This window comes from Nannobrachium achirus, assembly GCF_963921795.1.
Source record: "Nannobrachium achirus genome assembly, chromosome: 16".
NCBI classification, from domain to species: Eukaryota; Metazoa; Chordata; class Actinopteri; order Myctophiformes; family Myctophidae; genus Nannobrachium; species Nannobrachium achirus.
In genome coordinates, this window is record NC_137823.1 from 30,943,181 (window position 1) to 30,952,987 (window position 9,807).

Here is a 9,807-nt window from a genome sequence, read left to right on the forward strand (position 1 = left end):
ACTTTTTTTTTCCCTGCTTGGTGTGATTTTAAGAAAAGAAGAAGAAGAGAAAAAAAAGACCTTGCCAGGGATGTAAGATATGCATACTCCATTACTCTACTTGAAATCTGTCTATTTGTGGTACTTGATTCAAACAAGGCAGTAAACTTAATGTACTCTTAATATTTGCTTCCGATTTCCACGTTCTTAAAATAATAATCAAAAGAAGAAGAAAAAAACAACCACTACACAAGGCACCACCAAAAAAAAAAGAAAAAAAAAAGACAAAAAGAAAGGAAGATGATTTTGCTCTGAAGCATGTTGGCATTGAACTATAACAGGCGAGAGCAGACGAGCAATGGAGCCGTCTTTTCTCACCGAGCCGGTCTTATCAAGCTTATACCAACTCACCGATTGGCCTCGGATACTTGGGGAGGAATTACTCATCCCTGGACCTTTAGCTATTTCAAGTATTCCAGAATGATTGAAGCGTGAGGATTTGATTGCACTGCTGCACAACACTGCAGATATGATGGGACGTTATTATTAAAGGGATCCCTGGCTAATACGACAAATATGCCTTAATACATTATAATTGTCCTCTATAAATACAATGTAAAATTAAAAACACCTTAATTATTTTATTTCTTCTGGAAATAGCTAATCTTTCACTCAATAGGGGAAATGCCCTTCGCAAGTTGATGATGTCACAAATGTAATTTGTGATCAATCCCTATGGAATTTATGGCATGCATGTGCAAATAAAAACAAACGTAATACTTCCTATGGCTAATATGAGCATCAAATCAATATTTCAAATGGGTTTGTGTTTTTTTTTTTGCACATGCATGCCATAAAAATGACACATGACATTTATGACATCATCAACTTGCGACAGGCATTTCCCCTATTGAGTGAAAGATTAGCTATTTCTAGAAGAATTAAAATATTTAAGGTGTTTTTAATTTTACATTGTAGTTATAGAGGACAATTATAATGTATTAAGGCATATTTGTCGTATTAGCCAGGGATCCTTTTAAGAGTGGTGATACTTATAAAGAGAACTGTCATTATGGTGTTGGTGATGAAGATGATGATGATTGATTGATGAGCTTGCTCTCTCCATGTTTCTATGGAGACACTCCAAGTGCAGGACTTGAGAACTATATATTTTCTATATATATATGATTCTAAGAGGACGGGGGTGAGGTTTGAAATGCACATGCGCTCCGCCCGGTGGCGGGTTTTCATCGAACTTCACACGTGTAACCAGTATGTTTACTACTATGTAACCTCTTAAGAAAAACAATTAAAGCTCAACACGTTTGTCATAACACTGTGTGTTTGTTTTAGTCATTTTTGTAACAGATTTGTATTTGTAATATATCGTCGTTGTCGGGTGGAAACCTGTCCAAAACCATTTGTTTTGTATTTATAATTTTTAAAATGATTTAAACTAGTGTAAACAGCCGATCTACAAGCACATTGTGTGCTTGTAGATCGGCTGTTTTCACTACTTTTCTTTTGCGAAAAAATTTACAAATTTGAAACTTGGCGATACGAGGTTTCTGCCTGACAGTGACAATATAAAGAATGGCTTGTAAGCTGTCACCTCGCCTCACAGCAGGGTGTCAAAACATTTTTCAAAAGGGACCGCGTCAGAAAATATATAAATACCCAAGGGCCGACTACATCCCCTGAAATAATGTAATTTCGGACCATAACAAAGTCATATGCATCGCATTTAAACGATTTTATTTTGCTATCATGATTATTATTTAATACCAATGGTCTTTCGTCAGGTGTGTGCTCTGAACAAAACACAAATAACTCAGCCTTATTTCACATTAACAAATGTAACCAGACGTGCAAGGTAAAGAATATGATAAAATAGCCTTTCTTTGACCCCTTCAGAATGAGACAACAGGGATCAAAGACTCCTGACAAATTATACTGTGGGAAAATATTATTGTTTGATGGTGCTGCGGGCCGTTTATAATACAGGTTCTCAGTGTATTTTGTTAGTGATATGCTTACTCTCTGGGTTTTCTCTCCTCTTTCGGGGAGGTAATGTGATCAAGGGTGGCATAACTGACATATAATTGCTATCACAACATCTCGACAGTATCATGTTCCACAGTCAGGTGAGCGATATGGAGGTCATAGCTGTACTGTAATACAGTTACCATAGGAGGTAGCTTTCTTTGAGCAGTACTACAGTATACTATACTCAAATTCAAATAAATTAAGGGAACATTTTGTTCCCTTCATTTCTTTGAGCAGTATATGTATAAATGTAACGCCTGACACTGTGGGGTTCCCCTGACACGTCACTGTGACATCACAGGTGACATCACAGTGATGTCAGATACTCAGAGCAGGGATCTCCATATATAGGCATAAACAGGTGACATCACACAGTGATGTCAGATACTCAGAGCAGGGATCTCCATATATGGGCATAAAAGGGATTATGTTAGGGATCTCTATGGGCATAAAAGGGATTAGTGATGTCAGATACTCAGAGCAGGGATCTCCATATATGGGCTAAAAGGGATTCTGTTAGGGATTAAAAAAGGGATTGTATCCCAGATGATGCCCTGCTAGGAGAACCACACTAACAGAATCCATGTGTGTGTGTGTGTGTGTGTGTGCGTGTGTGCGTGCGTGCGTGCGTGCGTGCGTGCGTGTGTGTGTTTGTTTGTCCACCACATGATGAAAGCCAACACATTCAGTGATTTGCAGTTGACAAGTGACTGTTTCCCACCAAGCCACATGGGAGTTCCTATTCAGCCGTACAGTACAATAAGGGACAGCGTTTGTTTCCGCATGTTTCAGCTCTGTGTGCTAAATGAAAAGTCTCAAAACTATGCACTAAGGTAGGGCTGTCACGATATGACATTTTACATGACGATTAATTGTCACTCAAATAATTGGCGACTAACGATTTAATTGTGTATTTGTTGTTGATAATTACATTTCTGTTTGGCTTTTAGGCTTTGAAGTTGTACATGGTAGATATGACACATAACCTAAATATACAAAGAAATTACTGACATATTTGACAACTTACTACTTAAAAAATAACTTTGATAGTGGAAATAGCCGATCTACAAGCTCACAACGCGTCGCGTTGTGAGCTTGTATGAAAACAGTGAGAGATTGTCTTTACTATTGTCCTACACATACAGATCATATGAGTCACTGTTTCCATTAATCATTCTGCTCATTCAGCTGCTCAGAGCTTTGGGAAGACTGAGAGAAAGCTGTCAGTAAGCAGGCTGCCACATTTGTTGTGTTCTTTGGTTAGATTTTTCTTCCGTTTTTGAAGCGGTGAAAGCCTCTTCCAAGGTGTGGCTTTGTCTGTCCCGTCAATTTTGTCTGTCCCGTACATGTCCCGTGCATGCTTGACCAATTGAGAATTGGTCAAGCATCACATGCCAATTTGGCCCTCCAGACAAAATCATTCATTCATTCAGAATTCATAAAAATATAGAACTAAAGAACATAGAAAGTATAGATCTAGAACACAGAATGTATAGATCTAGAACACAGATTTCATAGCTCTAGAACACATACAGTAGAATAAAAATTCACTGCTTCACTTCGAACCGAGGTTTGATTTTTGCAAAGCACATGATACTGTACGTGCTCTATAAATTGTTTGCCCACGTCTCTAATGTGTTAAATATACTTATAAAAAAAATGTAATCAGCTATTTTAGATATAGTTATAAGCTCCCATATACAGTATGGTCGTAATGCTGTAGGCCTGAACAATCACAAACACTTCATAAGGCATTTTATAATGACTTTCAAGTGTATGCAGTCCAATCTATTCAAGAACAACACATCATTAGTAACTTAAAATAACACTATAATGCATTACAACAGTGATTAGAATGCATTAGAAGATAATTAAAATAATGTAGGGGGAAAAACTGGTTTGGGAAACAGTGCGTAGAGCTACACCTGTCAGGAGCGAGCTGTAAGGAAATTGATGGTTCAGGAAGACGACCATGACTGTGGCTTTTCACATGTTGATCTTATCAATTACTAGACAGTACAGGAATTCCAGGCACGTGCACGGGCCCTCTCCAGACCATGAATGCAGTTACTATGGTGAAAGAAATGCAAATCCCTCTTTCCATGCCATACCTGAAGGCAGCATTCAAGAGAATTGCCTTGTCCAAACTCTCCTGAACTTGAATTCAGCATTTTATGTTGAAAGAAATGCCCTCTCTGTGTAGAAAGCCATGCTGTTATGCCACACCTCCAGTATTCACTTGATTATGTTTAGTTCAGTGTGGTATCACGCACCGAAAAAAGCCGACCTCCAAGCTCACCACGCGTCTCAGCGTGGCGCGTTGTGAGCTTGGAGCTCTGCTATTTTCGACCAAAGAAGTTCCACCAAAAGGCCCTTTTAGAAATGTCAGCCCCTGCCTCTTTCACATTCTCTACACGTCCCTGGTCATTTCAGTATGTTATTCAGCACGTAAAGTAGGCATACTACTCCAAATCAATGGTGGTTTCCCAGGTTCTTCCTTGTTCAGGATTGCATGAGGATGTCATCATAGTTTACAGGCAGGTGTACAGTGGTGGAAAAACATACATTACTCAAGTACTGTAGCCTACTTAACCCATTACGACCTGACAAATAAATAAAAATGTCTTCTAAATCTTAACGGTTTTCTGAAAAACCTATGTTTCTAATGTACCGGTATATCAGTGGAGCTCAAAACTTTTCATGTCAAGGGCCCCCCTAGAATTATATGTAGGCTAGTTGACCGCGGACCCCATCTTGAAATATTTTGTTCCAGGGACCAAGAAAGAACATTTGTGAGCTGGTAAGGTATATCTGCAATTTTAATAGTTAAAGCATAAAATAATGGTTAAAGGGGTTAAAATCTAATATGTGACATGGATGCGTTCCAGGATTACTTTTTCCATTGTTCAGTACACTTCTCCACTAACACCTCAGAGGCAGGCAAATGTTGTAGGCCCACTTTTTGGAGCTGTGTGGAACACAAGCTCCCTATACGTGGCCGTGTGTGTGGGTCTGTCTGTCTCCGTGTCTCCGTGTCTGTCTGTAGCCTGCAGTAACCTTTTCTGACCACACATGTTAAGGGAGGGGCGCTGTTGCACACACACACACACACACACACACACACACACACACACACACACACACACACACACACACACACACACACACACACACACACACACAGCTCCACTTCGAACAGAGGTTCGATTTTTTTTTACTACACAATTATTTTTTACAGCTTTAGTTAAAAGTTACTTTCTAGATTTAGAGTATTAATACAACCAGTTAAGCCTCATTTTGTACTATTCAGCCAATCTTCAAGATCACGTGTCACATCATGATTCGTTGTGAGCTTGTAGATTTGCTGGAGAAGTTTAACAAATTTTGAAAAGGTTGTGTAGTTCTTTGTTACTGTATATGTATATGGATGGGACGATGTGAATCTGAATTTGATCCCTGTTGTCTGCACCTGATTGGCTACGGGCCCTGCCTTTGTACTGTCGAGGAGAACTTGACAGATACAAAAAGAAACTGCCTTTGACCTGGTGGAAATAATAAAGACATTTTAATTAACCAATTCTTTTGCCAGTCAATTTATTTTATTTTTTAAGGGGTGGCTATAAAAGAGGGTATGGCCGACTCGCCGTCAATAAGAGGGTCTTTCGGTGAAATGGGTGCGTGTGTGCCTGTGTGTCTTATTTTAAATCAGCACTCAGCAGGTTGTTTATTACATAGAAACAAAACAAAGAAAAGAGGATAAAATTACATTGTGGTTAATGTACTACAGTACATTAGGGTGTAAGTCAAGCCTCGCAGCACTTAGACTCTACTAGGACCATCTGAGTGAATAAACCCCTGCCAAATAAATTGAAAATTAAAACCTTGGTCTTCTATCTCTCTCCATCTTTAACTCAAAAGGGCATTATTGCTCTCATCCTTCTCGGCCATGGCCACGTTTGTCATATAGGATGTCGAACTTGTTGAGGAACTGGTTCATACTGTCGCAGGCCTTGGTGATGGTGCCCAGGTAGGCCACGAGGCCCACGTCGTTGCGTTGATCATGGAAATCAGTCTTGAATTCTCTGGTGCTGAGGATAGGCAGTCTGTGGCATGGCTTCTCTCAAGATCTCGTGATCAAACGGCGCCTCTCCCTCTTCCACTGCTTTGACGTAGACAGGACGGCCTTCACCCTGCTGTGAAGCACTGTGTTGGGCCGTGAGGTGTTCGGCCACCGCTGAGCTTTCCCCCGTGCCGGGAGCCGCCATGCGTGCCACTTGGTCGACTCCGATTCTCTCTGCCTCCTCCGTGGCGAGCGTGTAGGTGAGCTCACCAAACAACATGGTGGCCTCACTGTTGATCATATCAATCACCGACTCATATATGCTGGAAGATCAGGAAGATCTGTCTTCCTGATCAGTCTGTTTGGCCATCGGGTTAGGGTTATAGAGTTTGAGAAAGAGAGGGCTGTCGATGATCTCGCACACCTGCTTGTGAATGTGGATATCTGACCGGTCAAGGGGGCCCCTGGCTCTGGTCCATAGCGTTAGTGGAGTTCTCCCTAACGCTATGTTCCTCTACCTCCGTATTCCTTGGCAAAACCGGGGAAACCCCACCGTCTGGTCCGAAAATAACAAAAACGGTTTCGCCCCTCACCAAACCATTTCGGTCCTCTGACCTGCGCGGCATTAGTGAGTTGGCGCCATGATGGCGACAACAAATAGTAAAAAAATAGAAGAAATGGAGTCTCCATCCAGTGGAATATTTTTTAATTTCATGTTAGACTACTGTAATCTATCAAGAAAGGCAAAAAGCCAAAAACAGATCTGTTTCGTTTAATGACTATTAGAGATTCTGTACTGATTTGCCTTATGTTTGGACAAAATATATAGAGTAATATAAAAAGAAAATGTTTGCAAAAAATGTCTTCTGGTGGGGCTATAACAGACTGATCTGAAGAAGAAAAAAAACATGCACGCACGCGCGCGCACGCACGCACGCACGCACACACACACACACACACACACACACACACACACACACACACACACACACACACACACACACACACACACACACACACACACACACACACACATACATTTACGGACGGACACACACATACATTTACGGACGGACAGGATACAAAACATAGTCTCTGCCATGATCATGCCTTCGGCCTGGCGGAGACAATAAATAATATGTAATTAGAGTGGCATGCAACTGTCTTAACTGTTGCCAAGGTAGACATTGACACTTGCCAGGCCAGCCTCACATCACAGATAACTGCTGTAGTTGCCCTGCCAGAAAAAATCTTCTTTTGTGCCACTCCTCAGTGGCACACCAAATAAACAACACACACTCAACAGGAGAAGGAACAGGCTAGAAAACAAATGGGGAAAACCCATCATCATGAACAAAGACGTGAACAAGGAAGGAGACCTGACAATAACGACATCAGTAGACGTACCTGTTGATATACTGTTACTGTCGATACAGTAGTAGAGACAACAGTAGGCCTAACTATTCTAACTTTAAAATTCTCTACATCTCAGAGGGAAATATAGTATTCTACTTTTAATCTGCAATAATTTGACACCTTAAAATACTCATTACTTTGCAGACTTAATTATTATTACAAAACATAGGCTACATTAACTAATACATTTATTAAATGCTGGGCTACCTAGTATCAAGTAATTCAAATAATCTCCATGCACCTTTACCCATCTTCAACGATATTTGAGGGGTAATATATACTGTATTTTATATACACAGCATTGAAATAAAATATATTTTCATGTTAGGTCACTTCTTGGTTTAGTGCAAGGAAGCTGGTCGAGGGGAGAACAGCCGACAGAAGACGGTACAATAGGCCAGTGTTTCTCAATCTTTTTTGGCTTGGGGACCCCCTTTCCCAGATATTTTAATCCAAGTACCCCCTTTACCCAACAACAAAGTTTTTATTATAAAACTGCTAGTGGTATATGATGCTTTCAAGAAAATAAAATCATAAGAAGTGAGAGTTTCAAACGGTGCCTCCTGAACATATTTATTTTACACACCGGGGCCATAACATTTCAGTCCAGTTTTCACGTCAATAACTTACATTAAAACGTTAAAAAGTGTCATCATTAAACATAACAATGGCCTACTTCTATTTTTCTTTTTTGGGGGCATTTTTGAGTACCCCCTGCAGTACCTCCGCATACCCCTAGGGGTACACGTGCCCCCATTTGAGAAACACTGCAATAGGCTACAGGCACTCCATGACATCATCAATCATATTAGCTAAACCTGATTTACCCTTTTTTTTGGGAGGACATGCCTAACAAACGTATTTTGTATGGCTATTACAAGTATGATTGTGAAATAGGCCTACCATCTTCATAGCCTAAATGAGTATAGTAGCCTATACTGAAACTCAAGTTTCAGTTTTCAAAACTTTTCATGTACAGTAGGTGACTTCCTCCAATCATGATCAAGTGGGGGTAAGCCTTGGTGCGCGTAAGGCCCGCCCCCACTCGACCAAGATTGGAGGAAGGCCCCACTCTATCCTGATTGGAGGAAAGGTTGTCACCCAACAGTTTTTTAAACTGCTTTTTCCTCCTCACAGGAGATAAGGCTGAAGTCCTAATATGGAAAAACACTCTATACACACTATAGTAACTAACTATCAGACCCATGTTGTTATTATTTGAATTAAATTAAATCACTTACCCTACCTCTAAGCATGCAGGCTATATTATGATGTCAATACCTTTGTACTTGACTTAGGTAAGATTTCAAATGTTTTTAAAATATTTTTCCTGACGTTTCACTGTTTTAAAACGTCTAGGCCTACTCTAAACCTTTCCCAGATAAAATATGGAAATGAAATGACTGGCATGATGGCATGACATCATAGTAGCCCATACACATTTAATTAATGATCTCAGATGATCCATCGTCCTGCTGTCCCTCCATATAGGCCCACTGACAATCAATATCAAGATGCACAAGACAGCCACGTTATTAGACCCCGTCTTGTTTATTATTTTTTTAATTGGGACTTCCGAAACCAGTTTTAGTCGAGTCTAAATTACATTAAAATAAATACAAGTTATGCATAATATGCATTCCATCAGTTCAACTTGCAGCTAGCGTGCCATATCATGGCAGTGATGGCACGCGAGCTGCTGCAGCATAATTGACTCAGCCAATAACGATTGCTGCTGGGCTCACCTGTCACTCACTAGCCTGTTTACTGACTGACATTGCTCTCACAATGCACTGCAGGTGGAGGCAAGACAGACACAGCCGGACACAGCCAGGAAATGATTTGGGCCAGTTAGAGGGAGACTTCAGACCTGTAGAACTATTTTAGCATGCTAATTTGTGTAGCTAAAAAAGTTGCCAGGGTATTCTGAAATGTTTCTTAATTCTTGGAGTAGCCTACAGCAGTACCTAGCCTACTGAACCACACTCAGCTCCAGGCTCATCTTGAAAGAGGAGGTGAGTCGCATGTTTTGAATGACAATTGAGAACCACTGCATCTGTACAGTAGGCTATAGGCTACATTTAAGTAGCTCTTTATGCGTTTCTGGTAAATATTACACTCACCTATTATGTCCATCATGCAAAAAATTGATTTTTGATAATTCTAATAATAACTAGAAATACTGTTCCTATGAAACAGTGTGGGCTTGCATGGAACACCATGTGTGGGCACAAAGATCTACCCAACATGCACTCCAACATTCTGAGACTCCTACATTTTATATAGGCCTACTTTATACTTTAGTA

General features: G+C 40.3%; 1 pseudogene across 1 annotated transcript; it reads right to left on the minus strand.

Moving 5' to 3' along the window:
* Window positions 1-5,956: 5,956 nt before the first annotated feature.
* LOC308300965 (COP9 signalosome complex subunit 6-like) lies at window positions 5,957-9,527 on the minus strand (annotated as a pseudogene). Its single transcript has 2 exons — window positions 9,478-9,527; window positions 5,957-6,555 (listed from the first exon to the last, which is right to left on the minus strand). The product of its transcript is annotated as a COP9 signalosome complex subunit 6-like (transcript).
* Window positions 9,528-9,807: the final 280 nt, after the last annotated feature.